The following is a 17402-nucleotide window of genomic DNA, read 5'->3' on the forward strand; positions in this document are numbered from 1 at the left end:
GCGTTAATCAACTAGAACAGTGCCTGCCTGCGACTGGTCTGCTAGTGAGAGCCGCCTACAGGCCTACTGCTCTTTATACCTCCCCTCAAGGGGTGGAGCCAGGGGCGGAGCCCACAAGGCACCAACATGATACATTACAGGTAATATCTTACAATGGTCCATAGGTGGAGCCTATATGGGCAACAGCGTGATACAGTTATATACATGGTGAATGGTTACTGCAATACATTCACCACATTCACCCCCTGTTAAAAAATGACACGGGGATAAAGTGCAAACTCCACACAGACAGTCACCTGAGGCCGGAATTGAACCTGGGTCCCCCGGGGTTGAGAGGCAACAGTGCTAACCACTGTGCCACCGTGCCGCCTATCCTTACCTATGGATTAAATAAATACTGTGGGTAATTTATGAACCATTTAAATGGGTAATCCATCAACCAGCAACATCAAATGTGAAAGCAATGTGGACCAACTTTACCTCCATAACTGAGAAAGCATATTTGATCTGAATCATAGAAGCATAGTGTCCCTACAGTGCAGAAGGAGCCAGCCAGAATGTGGAGACTGGGGGCTTTTCACAGTAACTTCATTGAAGCCAACTTGGGACAATAAAAGTGATTATTATTATATTATTATTATTCAGCCCATTGAGGTTGCACCCACACCCTGTAAGCGCACCCTACCTAGTCAGCAACGACCCACTCCCCTGCCCCATCTGTAGCCATCTGGGATGGCCACTTCCCGATTACAAAAGGGACACTTTGCAAAGATTGCAGGGAAAATGGACAATACTGAGAAAACAAGCAGGTTCAGGGTTTGTCTGTTGATTGGAGCCGTAGCTCCCAGACAAGACCGATACTGCAAAACCATTACCATACTAATGAGCCATCCCCGGGGACAAAAGAGTAACATTTAAGTAAACGATACCAAGGCAGACACCCCGGCGCCAGAGGAGACCAGAACAAAGCAGGGCAACGGCCACCTAGGACACGCCCAGCAATCAGGGCGCTCACCCCTCTATTGGAGGAAATCGATAGGAACGATTGAGAAACGGACCAATTAATTGAGGCCAAGTTGAAGGCCCGCCCAAAAGCACGCGAAGCCCCCTTTTGGGTACAAGAAGAATCCCCCAAGAGAGAATCGCTCTCTTGTGGCTCCGGCTCTCACTGAGGAGAGATCTGCCCAACAGCAACATCAGAACAAGTAAGTCCAAGGTCGACGCACGCTACGAGGCAGCCGCTCCTAGCTGTTTTTCTGGACCAATTCGACCCCAGCAGCCTCAGGACCGAACAGCGGCCATTGTTCCTCTGACTGAATGGGCGCCCGAAGCTAAGTATAGGCTTTAGTAATAGTGATAGTTTAGTTTGTAGAGTTTTATGCATGAGTATATTTAACTATGTGTGTAAATAAATGAGCATTGAGTTTGAACTTACTAACTGGTGTATCGAGTCTTTGATCAGTATTTGGTTCTGAACCTTGTGGCGGTATCGAGAGATACCTGGCGACTCAAGAGCAAACGTAATTAGAATTAAGGAAGGCGACCATATTGGCCGCCATCTTCAGAGCCAAATTAAAGAGAAACACAATTAACAACAATCCCCGTAACCCCACCTAACCTTTGCACACCTAGGGGCAATTTAGCAAGACCAATCCACCTACCCTGCACATCTTTGGACTGTGGGAGGAAACCGGAGCACCCGGAGGAAACCCACGCACATACGGGGAGAAAGTGCAAACTCCACACCGACAGTCACCAGAGGCCGGAATTGAACTCAGGACCCTGGCGCTGTGAGGCAGCAGTGCTAACCGCTGGGCAACCGCACCGCCTCGCCACTGAGAGGCTCGTCCATTTTTTATACAGATGTTAATTGTCTTCAAACATATTCACTTAATACCTCTCAAAATCAGCCAGTAATTTATAAATGGTGTAATGCAGCACAGGAAGTGTATCACCAACAAATTGTATTTATAATCACGCTTTTCACATGGTTAAACACCCCAAGGAGCTCCACAGAAACGTTAACAGCCGTGACACAGCCACATCAGGAAATATTCAGACAGAAGATCGAAATCTGGGTCAAAGCGGCAGGTTTTAATGTAGAAACATAGAAAATAGTTGCAGGAGGAGGCCATTCAGCCCTGAAAGCCTGCTCTGCCGTTCTATATGATCATGGATGTTCCTTCATCTCAAATTCCTGCTTTCTCCCCATAGCCCTCGCTACCACCAAAATCTAAAATAATTATCTATATCTTTCTTGGATATATTCAGTGACTGGACCTCCACAGCCTTTTGTGGTAAAGAATTCCACAGGTTCAACACCGAGTGAAGAAATGCTTCCTCATCTCATTCCTAAATGGCCCACCCCATATCTTGAAAACATCCTCCCGGCCCTCAGTGTGTCCAGCCCTGTTAGAATTTTATGGGCGCTATTCTCCCCCCACACGCCGGGAGGGAGAATCGCCGGGGCGCCGCGCGAATCGCGCCACGCCGCCCCGACCCCCGCACACGATTCTCCCGCCCACCCCCGGAAACCAGCGGATCGCGATTTGCACCGGGCCGCTCGGAGAACCGGCGAGCGGCGATTCTCCGGCCGGATGGGCCGAGCGGCCGCTACGACACGACAGGTTCCCACCGGTGCCGTCCATTCCTGGTCGCTGCCGACGGGAACTCTGGGGGGGCGGCCTGTGGGGGAGGGAGGGGGGCTCCTTCACCGGGGCGGCCTCCGATGGTGTACCGGCCTCTCCCCCCCTCCCCCCGGGCCTACCTCCTTCCACGCGCGGCCCCAGAACACCGGCCCCATGTTGGTGAGGTGCCGGCGTGCATAAGACGTTCCCCGCGCTTGCGCCGGTTGGCGCGGCGCCCATTTGGCGCCGCGTAAGGACGCTGGAGCGGCGTGAACCGCTCCAGCGCCGTGCTGGCCCCTTGTGGGGGCCAGAATAGGTCGGGCCCCGGCCCTGTTCGCGCCGTCGTGAAACGCGACGGTGTTCACGACGGCGCGAAGACTTGGCCTCCCTATCGGAGAATCGGCCCCTCTATCTTTCAATTAGATCTCCTCTCAACCTTGTAAACGCATTTTTATTAATTTAAGGGATGTGGTTAGGACAGCACTTATTGCCCATCCCTAGTTGCCCTTCAGAAGGTGAGCCGCCATCCTGAGCCGCTGCAGTCCCTGAGGTGTAGGTACACCCACAGTGCTGTTAGGAAGGGAGTTCTAGGATTTTGCCCCAGTGACAGTGGAGGAACAGCGATATATTTCGGGGTGGTGAGTGACTGGGAGGAGAACCTCCAGGTGGTGGGGTTCCCAGGTATCTGCTGATCTTGTCCTTCTAGATGGCAGCGGTTGTGGGTTTGGAAGGTGCTCCCTCGTGAATGCAGGCCCAGGCGCACCGCTCTCTCCTGACGGGAAAGTCCCGCCAATCCCAGTATCGGCCTCTGCTGCACTCCCTCTGTGACAAGTATATCCTTTCTTGGGTAGAGAGACCAAAACTGCTCACAATACCCCAGCTGTGGCCTATCCAGGGCTCTGTATACCTGCCGTACGATATCTCTACTTCTTAACTCAAATCCAACTTGAGGTAGCAAGGCAGACCTGTGCAGGAAGGGCATTCCATAGCGTGAGTGCCAAGACAACTGCAGGTAGACGCTAACGATGGAAAAGAAAATAAGAGATAGGGAGGGCTTGGCCATTCAGGAGTTTGAAAAAAAATTAGAATTTAAAAAAACGCAGCACTGCTTAACTGACCGGTCAATGTAAGTCAGGGAGTACAGGGGTGAACAGCACTTGGTGCGAGTTAAAACAGGGGTTTGGATGATTTCAAGTTTATGGAGCGTAGGATAATAAAGAGTAATAAATGCTTATTGCAAGTAGAAATGTTTTGTGCGTCAAATGAAGTTTGGGCATGCTACTTGTTAAAAGACACGTCAGAGGCATATGCCAGTTACAGAACCAGCTTCACTGGGAGCTCACGGGTGGGCTTTGTTTAACAGTGTAGCTACACTGCCACATTGTGGCAATAAAGAGTATTGCAGCCAGTCAGTTGAATAATTCCAGCTGTGGCATCAATCGCAGGCTGGACCAAGGCCCTGATGCTTCTCCTGTTTCTGGGCACCTTATTCCTTCCTCCGCATCACAGCCCAACCCGCCTCCTCACTCATGATATTCGTTCAATTTCCAAGATTCTTCAATCAATTCACCAAACAGACATGGGAGAGGTCCAAGTAAAATGATGGCGCGCAATGTAGACATCTGGGGCGGAGTTCTGTGATCCTGAGGCGTCGTCGCGCTTCCCGACGGCATCAACATGGCCTCAGGATCAGCAATTCTGACCCCTACAGGGGGCCAGCACGGCACTGGAGCGACCCACGCCGCTCCAGCTGCCGATCCCGGTGTTAACTGGGCGCCACGGGGTCCGCGCATGCGCAGTGGCTCCCTTCTCCGCGCCGGCCCCGACGCAACATGGGGTAGGGCTACAGGGGCTGGCGCGGAAGAAAGGAGGCCCCCAGCACGAGAGGTCGGCCCGCCGATCGGTGGGCCCCGATCGCGGTCAGGCCACAACGGAGGCCTCTCCCCGGGGTCGGACACCCCCCCTCCCCCCAGGCCGCCCCCAGACCATTCCATGCCGAGGTCCCGCCGGCTGAGACCAGGTTAGAACGGCGCCGGCGCGACTCGGACTTTTGCTACGGTCGCTCGGCCCATCCCGGGCCGAGAATCGCTGGGGGGGGGGGGGAACCCCGTAGAGCGGACCCCGACCCCGCCGGCGTTCTCACGCCGGTCGCGGGTATTCTCCAGCCCGGCCCCGGGCTGAGAGAATCCTGCCCCTGGTTACAATTATTGCCTAATATACAGGTGTCCCGGGTCATAAATATTAAAGAGCAGCAATTATTTAGTGCACTGCAAGTCTGTGAGAGCCTTTCGGTGATCCCACAGCGACAACTAAACAAAAAGTGCGGGCAGCACGGTAGCACAGTGGCTAGCACTGTTGCTTCACAGTCCCAGGTACGATTTCCGGCTTGGGGTCACTGTGTGTGCAGAGTCTGCACGTTCTCCCTCTGCTCCGGTTTCCTCCCACAAGTCCCGAAAGACTTTCTGTTAGGTGAATTGAACATTCTGAATTCTCCCTCAGTGTACCCGAACAGGTGCCGGAATGTGGCGACTAGGGGCTTTGCAGAATAACTTCTTTGCAGTGTAAATGTAAGCCTACTTGCGACAATAATAAAAGATTATTATTAGGTCCTTCTGTCCCTGCACCCCCCCCGCTTTTTGAATTGAACTTCAATACAGCGGTAAGGGACTGCCCTCATGTTAGACTTGCCATCCTCCAGATGAGGCAAGTGAACAGAGTGACAGGGGGTGGAAGTGGAACTGAGGTAGTAGCACATTGACAAATCAGCAGCTACCCCAACCCATCGCAAGTCGTCATCTCCTGGTCTGAGCTACCGTCAACATCAATGATGTGGAGATGCCGGTGTTGGACTGGGGTGAGCACAGTAAGAAGTATTACGACACCAGGTTAAAGTCCAACAGGTTTGTTTCGAATCCACTCGCGTTCGGAGCACTGCTCCTTCCTCAGGTGAATGAAGAGGTGAGTTCCAGAAACATATATATGGAAAAAGTCAAAGATGCAAGACGATACTTTGAATGCGACCATTTGCAGACAATTAAGTCTTTACAGATCCTGGCTTGAGACAATTCACACAGCTGCGCGAGCAACTGTAGCACTTGAGAAATAGGAATGGATTGACATTGAAGCTCTCTCGGATATCCTGGGTATGGGAGGCAATATTAATGCAATATCTTTCATGTCCTGCAGTAGTCTAAATTAAAATGTCTACATTTCATGAATGATGCTCATGCGTGACTCCAGCCTCTAGTTGGCGCTCAGTGCTCAGCTCACTGAAATGCGATTGGCAAGCCAGTTGGTACAAGAAGTGCCATCGGCCAGTGGAAACTAGCACCAAATGCAGCCTCCTCCAAATATGAAGAAAAGCATCAGAGCCACTGATTTAGAGCGACTGCGAATAAATCAAACTCTCTCTTTATTAAATGGTGCGCGAGCATTTCATGTGAAAACCCCAGCCCAAGGAAAGGGTTTATTTCATTAAGGTTACTCATGGAGACAGGAAGATAAGAAATTGCATTTATATAGAACCTTTCACAACCACCAGACCTCCCCAAAGTGATTTCCAGCCCGTTGCTGAAGTGCAGACACCGTTGGAGCATAGCAAATGCAGCAGCGGGTTCGCGCACAGCAGGGCCCCACCAACAGCAGTCTAACACATGATCCGAGACGCTGCTGTCTTTGCAACACCGATTGAGGGATGAATGTTGGTCAGGACACCTGGGTTGACTCCCCTGCCCTTCTCTTCGAAACGAGTGCGGTGCGATCTCGCGCACCCGCCCGGGAGGAGGGACGGGGCTTGGGCGAGAGAGAGAGAAAATAGAGAGGGGGAAAAGTGAGAGATAGGGAAACAGGAGACACAGATAGATTACCCTCCTGTTTTATTTATATAACTTCCCACTTTGAAGCCGAGGTCGTACAGCAGGACGATGTGTATGTGCACTGTTGTTTGAGTTGTTACAGAGGTAGGCCGTTACAAGATCTGTCTGGGAATACAGCAACACTATATTATCCAGCAGCTGGCCCCTATTTGCAAGGTTTTACCTTGAAATGTATTATCCGGATTAGCAGAGCCGATTTCCTCTTGGCATCACTGCTCTTATTACAGCTCAGTAATCTTCGCACCAGATTTTCTACTTAATCTTGCAGTTTACTGTAATTGCAGGATTCAAGTGACCTTTAGCCGAGATTTCTAACGAAAAGCTCCTGGGAAAGCCTTTCATTAGCTGCAACTAACTTTAAGCAGTGGCAAAATGGGGCAGCTCACACACCAGCGCAGGGTTCTAATGGCTGCCGAGTCAACTCGCAATCTTGGCCTGAGGCCTTACCCAGCCTCAAACTGCCAAGCGGCTTTAAATAGATGCCAGAGTTTGCGCAGGAGAGTTTGTGCGGCAAACACCGCCGGGCCTTCCTGACCTGGCGCGAAGAGAAAGGATGCCCGACGATTAGAAAGCGAGGTGATTATGCTGCTCGAATAGGAACTAAAGAGGCATGAGTCAGAGAACACGGAGAACGCGAGTTCAAATCCCACTCTAGGAGTCCGAGAATCCGAAGCCCGCTTTTGACAAAAATCCATAAATACATTTTTTTAAAAGCAGCCATGGAGATGATGGACGGTAATTTTTTTTTTTTTTAAACTGGTTCTCTAATCTCCTTCAGGAGAAAAAAAACCTGTGGTCCTGCCTCAGGCCCACGTGAGTCTCCAGTCCCACACCAATTTAGTTGGCTCTTAATTATCCTCTGAAGTGGCTCAGCAAGCACGGAGTCGAGGTCAGTAGGAATGGACAATAAATGGTGGGCTTGCCAGCATACATGCACTCGAAACATGAATCCTGAGTCAGTAACAGAGGCCTTGCTGCGTCAGGGAAGCCTTTGGGCGACCAAATAGGCCATCCAATCAAGAGGGCGTCGGCGGGGACTGGCGTCTACTGAAGGTGAAGATGTCTCTTCATCAAAAAGGTGAAGCCGCCCGTAAAGTGTCCGTCTTGGATGTCTTCAAGAAGCCCAATTGGATGTTTTTCTGCGGGGTTGTTTGACAATATATATATTACTATTCCTGCACAAATTGTAACAAGTCAATTATTTACATATTGACATTAAAGTGAAGGTTTTGTAAGGTACCGGTTATAGTTATCCACAACAATAACGGGTGCTTATATAGTATCTTTAAAATAGCAAAACGTTGCATGGTGCTGTTCAGGATTATTTATATCGTTTACCAAAATAGAGAATAACTCCTGGGTCATTGATACGACCTTTTCCTGTCCTATTATGGAACACAGAACATACAGTGCAGAAGGAGGCCATTCGACCCATCGAGTCCGCACCGACCCACTTAAGGCCTCACTTCCACCCCATCCCCGCAACCCAACAACCCCTCTTAAGAACATACAGTGCAGATGGAGGCCATTCGGCCCATCGAGTCCGCACCGACCCACTTAAGGCCTCACTTCCACCCCATCCCCGCAACCTAACAACCCCTCTTAACCTTTTTGCACACTAAGGGATTTTTAACATGGCCAATCCACCTAACCTGCATGTTTTTGGACTGTGGGAGGAAATCGGAGCACCCGGAGGAAACCCACGCATACACGGGGAGAGCGTGCAGACTCCGCACTGACAGTGACCCAGCGGGGAATCGAATCTGTGAAGCCACAGTGCTAGCCATTTGTGCTACCATGTTGCCCAAATTATCTTTGGTGTTTCTAGTTTGTTGATGAGCTGGGACATTTGGTCATGAATTCAGAGCAGAGCAGATAGCCAGAGGCTGGACACAGATCCACAAGTGGAACCTGACCAGCCTGGTGGAGGAAGTAAGAGGAGACCTTCAAAGGTGGGGCTCACTCCCACTCTCCCTGGCGGGGAGAGCGCAGACGATCAAGATGAACGTACTGCCAAGGTTCCTCTTCCTGTTTAGATCCATTCCAATCTTCATCCCCAAGGCCTTTTTCCAAAACGTAGACAGTCTAATCATGGGGTTTGTGTGGGGGGGGCAAGAACCCGAGAATTCCCAAACAGACACTGCAAAGAGGGAAAGTCAGAGGGGGCCTGGCTCTACCGAAATTACAATACTACCACTGGGCAGCAACAGCAGAAAGAGTGAGGGGATGGGTACAAGAACCCGACACAGATTGGGTACAAATGGAGGAGGCATCCTGTAAAGGAATGACCATCCGGACCCTGGCCACAGCAGCACCTCCATCCTCCTCAACAAGATACACAACGAGCCCAGTGGTAGCGGCCACGCTGAGAACGTGGACCCAGCTGAGACAACACTTTGGGATAGCCAAAATGTCCCTTATGGCCCCCATATGCGGCAATCACAGATTCCCCCAGCCATGCTGGATACCACCTTAAAAAGATGGAGGCGGGACGGGGGCACATTGACGGTTGGGGACTTCTACGTAGGGCACAGACTGGTGACACTAGACGAACTGACGAGGAAATGGAAACTAGCAAAAGGACAGGAAATGAAACACCTCCAAATAAAACACTTCCCCCGCAAAGAGACAGTGGGGTACCCCGGGGCCCCAGAAAACACACAACTAGAGGACCTGATAGGCACAAGCAACGAGAAAGGGGGGCTATGTGGGAAAATATACGGATAGCTACTGGACAGAGCCCGGACACCACTGGACGAGTAAAAAATGGGACGACGAATTGGGGACAGAGGTAGGATTGGGACTCTGGAGCGAAGCACTGAACAGGGTGAACCCCACCTCCTCCTGCGCAAGGCTAAGCCTAATGCAGCTCAAAGTGGTGCACAGAGCGCACCTGACCAGAACCCGAATGAGCAGGTTCTTCCCGGAGGTGGAGGACAAATGTGAGGGGGACCAGAGGGGCCCGGCCAACCACACACCCACATGTTCTGGGCTTGCCCCAAGCTTGCTGGGTTCTGGACAGCCTTCTCCGAGGCAATGTCCAAGGTTGTGGGGGTGAGGGTGAAGCCATGCCCAATAGTGGCAATCTTCGGGGTATCGGGGCGGCCAGAGTTACACATGGGGAAGAGGGCCAACGCCCTTGCTTTCGCTTCCCTAATCGCACGCCGGAGAATCCTGCTCGGATGGCGATCGGCAGCACCACCCGCAGCTGCAGACTGGCTCGCTGACCTCTCGGAATTTCTCCACCTGGAGAAGATTAAGTACGTCACCCGAGGGTCAGAGGACAGCTTCGTGGATACTTGGGGGCAGTTTGTCGGGCTGTTCCAAAACCTGTTTGAGGCCAGCGACGAGAAGTAACCTAATAAGAATTTGATGCACGATCAATGACCACTAAAGCGAGGTTGTAGTCCAACTGAAGGCTATAATAAGCTAGATGTTTCCCCCAGCAGCTCAGGTACAGATTGAAGGCTGCTGGGGCGGCACAGGCTCTTATACCCCGCCTAGCAGGGTGGAGCTACCATATAGCTTGACCAACAGGAAGCATACAATTTCTACCAATGGTGTTCCAGCATTACCAGGTACCGTAATACCTCTACTACCACATTCACCCCCTGTTAAAAAAGAGTCCGGCGGGGGTGGTGGCCTGATACTATAAACATGGCAACGTGGTAGAATTAGTTATGGAGGTACCGTAATACCTCCGTACAGCGTTATGCAACTATTTACAATTATAGTAACTATTTACAATTTATGATTGATCGGGGGCCCTGGTCGTCCTCTGTGATCGTCGGAGCTTCGGTGGTGACTCCGGTGGAGGCGCGGGCGTCTGTGACTCTGGGAGCGTGGCTTCGATCTCCATGGCAGCTTCGACACCCCTAGACGGCGCTGGTGGGGAAAACGGTTGACCTGGGAAGGGAGCGCCTGCGGGGTACGTCGGTGGGTGGGGGGGCCTAGACGGGGCCGGTGGAAGGACCGATTCTCCTGTAAGGTGCCCTGGTGGAGGGGAGGGTGGGACTGGTGGCTGGGATGTGCGTGGGGCTCCGGCGGGCGCCAGGTCTCGTAGGGAGACCGTATCTTATCGGCCGTCGGGATACGCCACGTAGGCGTACTGGGGGTTAGCATGGAGAAGATGGATCCTCTCGACCAACAGGTCCGACTTGTGTGCCCGCACGTGTTTTCGGAGCAGGATGGGTCCGGGAGCTGCCAGCCAGGTCGGGAGCGAGGTCCCAGAGGAGGACTTCCTGGGGAAGACAAGGAGACGTTCGTGAGCTGTCTGGTTGGTTGTGGTACAAAGCGGTGACCGGATGGAGTGGAGGGCATCCGGGAAGACTTCCTGCCAGCGGGAGACTGGGAGGTTCCTGGACCATAGGGCCAGTAGGACGGTCTTCCAGACCATTCCGTTCTCCCTCTCTATCTGTCTATTACCCCGGGGGTTGTAACTGGTCGTCCTGCTCGAGATGATGCCCTTGCTGAGCAGGAATTGACGCAGTTCATCGCTCATAAAGGAGGACCCCCTATCACTGTGTATGTAGGCAGGGAACCCGAACAGTGCAAAGATGCTATGGAGGGCCTTGATGACGGTGGTTGCGGTCATGTCGGGGCAGGGGATGGCGAATGGGAACCGGGAGTACTCGTCAATCACGTTCAGGAAATACGTGTTGCGGTCGATGGAGGGGAGGGGGCCTTTGAAGTTCATGCTGAGACGTTCAAAGGGACGGGAAGCCTTTATCAGGTGCGCTTTCTCTGGCCGGTAGAAGTGCGGTTTGCACTCCGCACAGATTTGGCAGTCCCTGGTGGCTGTCCTGACCTCCTTGATGGAGTAGGGCGGGTTGCGGGACTTGATAAAGTGGAAAAAGCGAGTGACCCCTGGGTGGCAGAGGTCCTCGTGGAGGGCTCGGAGGCGGTCCACTTGTGCGGTGGCACATGTGCTGCGGGACAGGGTGTCAGGAGGCTCGTTTAGCTTCCCGGGACGATACAAGATCTCGTAGTTGTAGGTGGAGAGTTCGAACCTCCACCATAAGATCTTATCGTTTTTCATCTTGCCCCACTGTGCATTATCGAACATGAAGGCGACCGACCGTTGGTCAGTGAGGAGAGTGAATCTCTTGCAGCCAGGTAATGCCTCCAATGTCACACAGCTTCTACTATGGCCTGGGCCTCCTTTTCGACTGAGGAGTGGCGGATTTCGGAAGCATGGAGGGTACGTGAGAAGAAGGCCACGGGCCCGCCCGCTTGGTTGAGGGTGGCCGCCAGAGCTACGTCGGACGGGTCGCTCTCGACCTGGAAGGGGAGGGACTCGTCGATGGCGTGCATCGTGGCCTTTGCAATGTCCGTTTTGATGCGGCTGAAGGCCTTGTGGGCCTCTATCGACAGGGGAAAAGCTGTGGATTGGATCAGGGGACGGGCCTTGTCCGGATAGTTGGGGACCCACTGGGCGCAGTAACTGAAAAACCCTAGGCAGCGCTTCAGGGCCTTGGAGCAGTGAGGGAGGGGGAACTCCATAAGGGGGCGCATGCATTTCGGGTCGGGGCCTATAACTCCATTTCGCACTACGTAGCCGTGGATGGCTAGGCGGTAGATGCTAAACACGCATTTGTCCTTGTTGTATGTAAGGTATCTTTGCGGTCTGGAGGAATTTTCGGAGGTTGGTGTCGTGGTCCTGCTGGTCGTGGCCGCAGATGGTGACATTATCGAGATACGGGAATGTTGCCCGTAAACCGTACCGGTCAACCATTCGGTCCCTCTCGCGCTGGAAGACCGAGACCCTGTTGGTGACACCGAAGGGAACCCTTAAGAAGTGATAGAGCCGCCCATCTGCCTCGAAGGCAGTGTATTTGCGGTCACTGGTGCAGATGGGGAGCTGGTGGTAGGCAGACTTGAGATCCACCATGGAGAAGACCTTGTAATGCGCAATCCTGTCGGATATGCGGGGGAGAGGGTACGCGTCCAGCTGCGTAAACCTGTTGATGGTCTGACTGTAGTCGATGACCATCCTATGCTTCTCCCCTGTCTTTACCACCACTACTTGAGCTCTCCAGGGGCTGTTACTGGCTTCAATGACTCCTTCCCTCAGTAGCCTTTGGACCTCTGACCTAATAAAGATCCGGTCCTGGGCACTGTACCGTCTGTTCCTGGTGGCGACGGGTTTGCAATCCGGGGTAAGGTTCGCAAACAGGGAAGGCGGGTTGACCTTAAGGGTCGCGAGGCCGCAGACAGTAAGGCGGGGTGTAGGGCCGCCGAATTTGAAAGTTAGACTTTGGAGATTACACTGGAAGTCTAACCCTAGGAGTGTGGCCGCGCAGAGGTGGGGAAGGACGTAGAGCCGGTAATTTTTAAACTCCCTTCCCTGGACTGTGAGGTTTGCTACACAAAACCCCTTTATCTCCACTGAGTGGGAACCGGAGGCCAGGGAGATTTTTTGATTAACGGGGTGGACGAGGAGAGAACAGCGCCTTACCGTGTCGGGGTGTATGAAGCTCTCTGTGCTCCCAGAGTCGATTACGCAGGACATCTCGTGCCCGTTGATAAATACCGTTGTTGTAGCAGTTGAGAGTGTTCAAGGCCGGGACTGATCCAGAGTCACTGAGGCTAATCGCAGCAGTTGAGTGTTCTCTTCGGGCAGTGCGTGGTCAGCCGAGCTGGGGTCCTGGGGGTCCATCAAAGATGGCGGCTCCCATTGGTCGCACATGGCTGGGGGTGCACAAAATGGCAGCGCCCATCCATCTAACATGGCGTCTGCGGGACAAGATGGCAGCGGCTGGGGGCCGCACGTGGCCCTAGAGTAGGAAGATGGCAGCGCCCGCTGGCCGCACGGGGACCGTGGAGAGGTTTGTGGTGGCGGTCCGCATTCGCCGCCGGAGACCACGGCAACCGCACAGGCCTGGCATACCACCACGAAATGGCCCTTTTTACCACATCCCTTGCAGATGGATGCGCGGGCCGGGCAGCGCTGGCGGGGGTGCTTTGCCTGCCCGCGAAAGTAGCAGCGGGGCCCCCCGGGGTTGCCAGGCCGCATTGCAGCACAAGCTTGTGGGGGGATGGGGGATGTCTCGGGGTCGGCTGCGGAGGGGTTCCACGCTGCCCAGGGGGCTGCCACGCGGTCGGGAACATAAGCGCGGCCGTTTCTGGAGGCCACATCCAGGGAGCCTGCCAGGGCCCATGCCTTCTTGAGACCTAAGAGTGTCTTTTTCCAGCAATCGCTGGCGGATTTGGGAGGACAGCATACCTGCCACGAAAGCGTCCTGGACCAAGAGTTCAGTGTGTTCGCTCGCCGAAACTTGCGGGCAGCTGCAGTTTCTCCCCAGCACCAGGAGTGCTCGGTAGAACTCTTCCAGTGATTCTCCAGGGATTTGTCGCCTCGTCGCTAGCAGATGTCGGGCGTAGACCTGGTTTACCGGGCGAATATAATGTCTTTTTAGCAGCTCTATTGCCGCATCGAAGTCTTCCGCTTCCTCGATTAGGGTGTAGATCTCCAGGCTCACCCTCGAGTGCAGGACTTGCATTTTCTGTTCTCCCGTGGGTGTGTTTTCGGCCGTCGCGAGATATCCTTTAAAACACGCCAGCCAGTGCTTGAAGATTGCCGCTGAGTTTGCCGCGTGGGGGCTGGGTTGCAGACACTCCGGCTTGATTCGGAGCTCCATCCTTTTAAATCTAGCTTATTAAATTGATGCACGATCAATGACCACTAAAGCGAGGTTGTAGTCCAACTGAAGGCTTTAATAAGCTAGATGTTTCCCCCAGCAACTCAGGTACAGAATGAAGGCTGCTGGGGCGGCACGGGCTCTTATACCCCTCCTTGCAGGGCAGAGCTACCATACAGCTTGACCAATAGGAAGCATACAATTTCTACCAATGGTGTTCCAGCATTACCAGGTACTGTAATACCTCTACTACCACAGAATTTTTTTTTTCAAAACACCAAGATAGATGAGGTACCAAAAGACTGCACAACCTCCGGAGGGGGGGGGTTCCCACAGAAGCCCTTCCGCCAGGTTCACGTTTTTCAAAAGGAGAACTAATCGGCGCCAGCGTGACCACTTGCTGATGAATGTCAGGAGGCCGTTGGATAAGGGGCGGCTCCCGTTAATTGTATTGAAATAGGACATGAGTGGTGATAATTGGTTTCTTGCCACGCTCTGGCGAGATCCCGATTTGGTCTACGGGAGTGGGCCGTTTGCATCGCAAACTGTTTGGCACCTGGCGCGGTTCTCATTTTTATCGTCTTCTGCTATTCACCGGCCTCGTTTCGAGAATCGTGTCCCATATACTCCACTATCAGGTACTTTCTCGAAAAACATTGTTAAACTTGTCAAACATAAAGGACTTTTAACAAATCCATACCAATTGCTCTGGTTTAATTGCTGCATTTTTTGCATTCTTGGTTGAGTTTGCCCACTGCTGATGTTAGACGAGCTGGTTGAAAGCTTCCTTTTTAACCAGAATTGAGATAATTTAAATAATAAAACCATTTGCAAACGTGTGACATGAGCTCCACCTGCTGCTAGATATCATCAGCATGTTGTCTGCTGTTACTGAGTTAATACCATCAAAGAGACCTGGAGAATATTATTTCTTCAAAATTCTCACTGTGGGTGGTTAGGAATCAGAAGTGATGTTACATTTCAATTGGCAAGATATATTTTGACAAAGACAAAGAAAAAGAAAGGCTCACATTCACAAAGCCCCTTTCAAAACACAAAGCTTTTTACTGCCAATGAAGTACTTTCTTGGAAGTGTAATGACTGGTTGCCTAGCCACATCCCGGAAAAAAATAATTTTGGAGAAAGGAAATGCTATATTGTACAGAGCACAGTAGCACAGTGGTTAGCACTGTTGCTTCACAGTGCCAGGAACCAGGTTCGATTCCCGGCTTGGGTCACTGTGCGGAGTCTGCACGTTCTCCCCGTGTCTGCGTGGGTTTCCCCCGGGCGCTCCGGTTTCCTCCCCCAAAAGTCCCGAAAGACGTGCTTGTTCGGTAATTTGGACATTCTGAATTCTCCCTCAGTGTACCCGATCAGGCGCCGGAGTGTGGCGACGAGGGGCTTTTCACAGTAACTTCATTGCAGTGTTACTGTAAGCCTGCTTTGACACTAATAAAGATTATTGTTATTATTAACAATCTCCCAGCAATGTGCTAATGGTCAGATCATTGCTTTCTGAGATATTGATAGAGGGATAATTATTGGCCAGGACACCGCAGATTATTTCCCTGCTCTTCTTTCAGTGACACTGGGTTTTTTAGTCTACCAGATGGAGAGCAGACTGGGGCTTGGCTTAAATAAATTTTTTAATAATGTTTATTGTCACAAGTAGGCTTACATTAACACTGCATTGAAGTTTCTGTGAAAAGCCCCTAGTCGCCACATTCTGGCGCCTGTTCGGGTACACAGAGGGAGAATTCAGAATGTCCAATTCACCTAACAAGCACGTCTTTGGGGACTTGTGGGAGGAAACCGGAGCACCCGGAGGAAACCCACGCAGACATGGGGAGAAGGTTCAGAATCCGCACAGACAGCAACCCAAGCCGGGAATCGAACCTGGGACTCTGGAGCTGTGAAGCCACAGTGCTAACCACTGTGCTACCGTGCAGCCCCATTTCACCTCAGAGCGCAACACGTCTTCAGTGGAGTGTCAGTCTGGGTTTTGGCTCTGGACTTGAAACCCCACATTCCTGACTTAGAGACAAGAGTTCTGCCAACTGAGCCATACTGACACCATCACACCTGATTTACAGCAAATACAAAAAGGATCTATCAAGCAACTTCATTAAAATTTGAAAGTTTTATTCTGCCGGTTACTTAAATCTGGAACATTTTACCCCTGTTGGTGAGAGTTGAGAACTGCAGCTAACGACAGTGACTTTACAGATATACTTAAAGAATGGGATATTTTTTCCAGGATTTCATTTAAACATAAAGAAAACTGTGAGGTTGTCAGGTTTCAAAACGTATTTGGCTAAAAACTATTTGTACACACTGACAGACTTGAATTTTTCACAATATTGAATTTTAAAACTTATAGAAGTTTAAGTTTCACAGTGTTGAATATTTTAGATCTCTTATCCATGCAGAGATGACACTAGTTCATGTGTAACAGATTTATTGGCAGTGCTTTAAAACGTCCACTCCACACTTCAGCTCCGGCTTCCAGCTCATCCTCCAGTTTTCCCCTCTTTCCTTGGAGTCCAATCCCAGCCTTAACCAATCAAGCACAGTGAGCATCAATTGCAAACAGGCTCACATAATCAAACCCATAACAATTGAACACTACTGTTACCCCACCCTCGGCAAGTGCGTGGTCAATTCCAGCCCCACATGCCCCAGAGCCACAACACTAGTGAATAGAAAAATCCTTTGGCCCATGGCTGCCCTATAATTACAGTCACCAGGTTTGTAAGTTTAATTACTGTTATTTATACCAAGAACTATCATGAAATATGCAGTAACTACAACTGGATAAAAACAAACTAATACCTACTACCCACTTTAATTCCCCACCCTCTACCCACACAAACAAGACAGACAAACACAGAGGGGAGGGAGGGGTAAAAATAATAAGGATGAAGCTCAAAAGATAAGAGTCTTTGCTTCCAATGGTGGTTCTTTAGTATGCATCAGCACATTCACTGATTGAAGTCTCGGGTTTACAGCTGCTAATGGTCTTCTTTGCAGAGTCATTTATTCAGGGTCCTTGTAGTTCAGAATTTTTTTTTTTTTTTTGTAGTTCAGAAAAATTTCAGACTTCCTGGAGAGACTATTTCAAATTGGGCCTTCAGCTCAAGGTTCATATTCAGACCTATATCTTTCTGGAGAGACACTTTATTTCACATCAAACCTTGCTTTCAGCTCATGGTTTGATTTCCGCCCTTTGCAATCTCAAGAGTACGACATCCAGATTTACA

General features: G+C 51.4%; 1 protein-coding gene across 2 annotated transcripts in view; it reads right to left on the reverse strand.

The window, feature by feature from the left end:
* The window catches only part of oca2 (oculocutaneous albinism II), a 690248-nt gene that overhangs the window by 664261 nt on the left and 8585 nt on the right, over positions 1 to 17402 (reverse strand). The window contains exon 1 of one of the 2 annotated variants that reach the window (XM_072477224.1): positions 1436 to 1483. The exons of the other annotated variant lie outside the window; for it this stretch is intronic. The gene's annotated coding sequence lies outside the window, so the exon portion shown is untranslated. Of the gene's footprint in view, positions 1 to 1435; positions 1484 to 17402 lie in introns of those variants that run through there. 2 annotated transcript variants of the gene reach the window in all.

The sequence above is a fragment of the Scyliorhinus torazame genome, chromosome 15 (assembly GCF_047496885.1).
Source record: "Scyliorhinus torazame isolate Kashiwa2021f chromosome 15, sScyTor2.1, whole genome shotgun sequence".
Taxonomy (NCBI): Eukaryota; Metazoa; Chordata; class Chondrichthyes; order Carcharhiniformes; family Scyliorhinidae; genus Scyliorhinus; species Scyliorhinus torazame.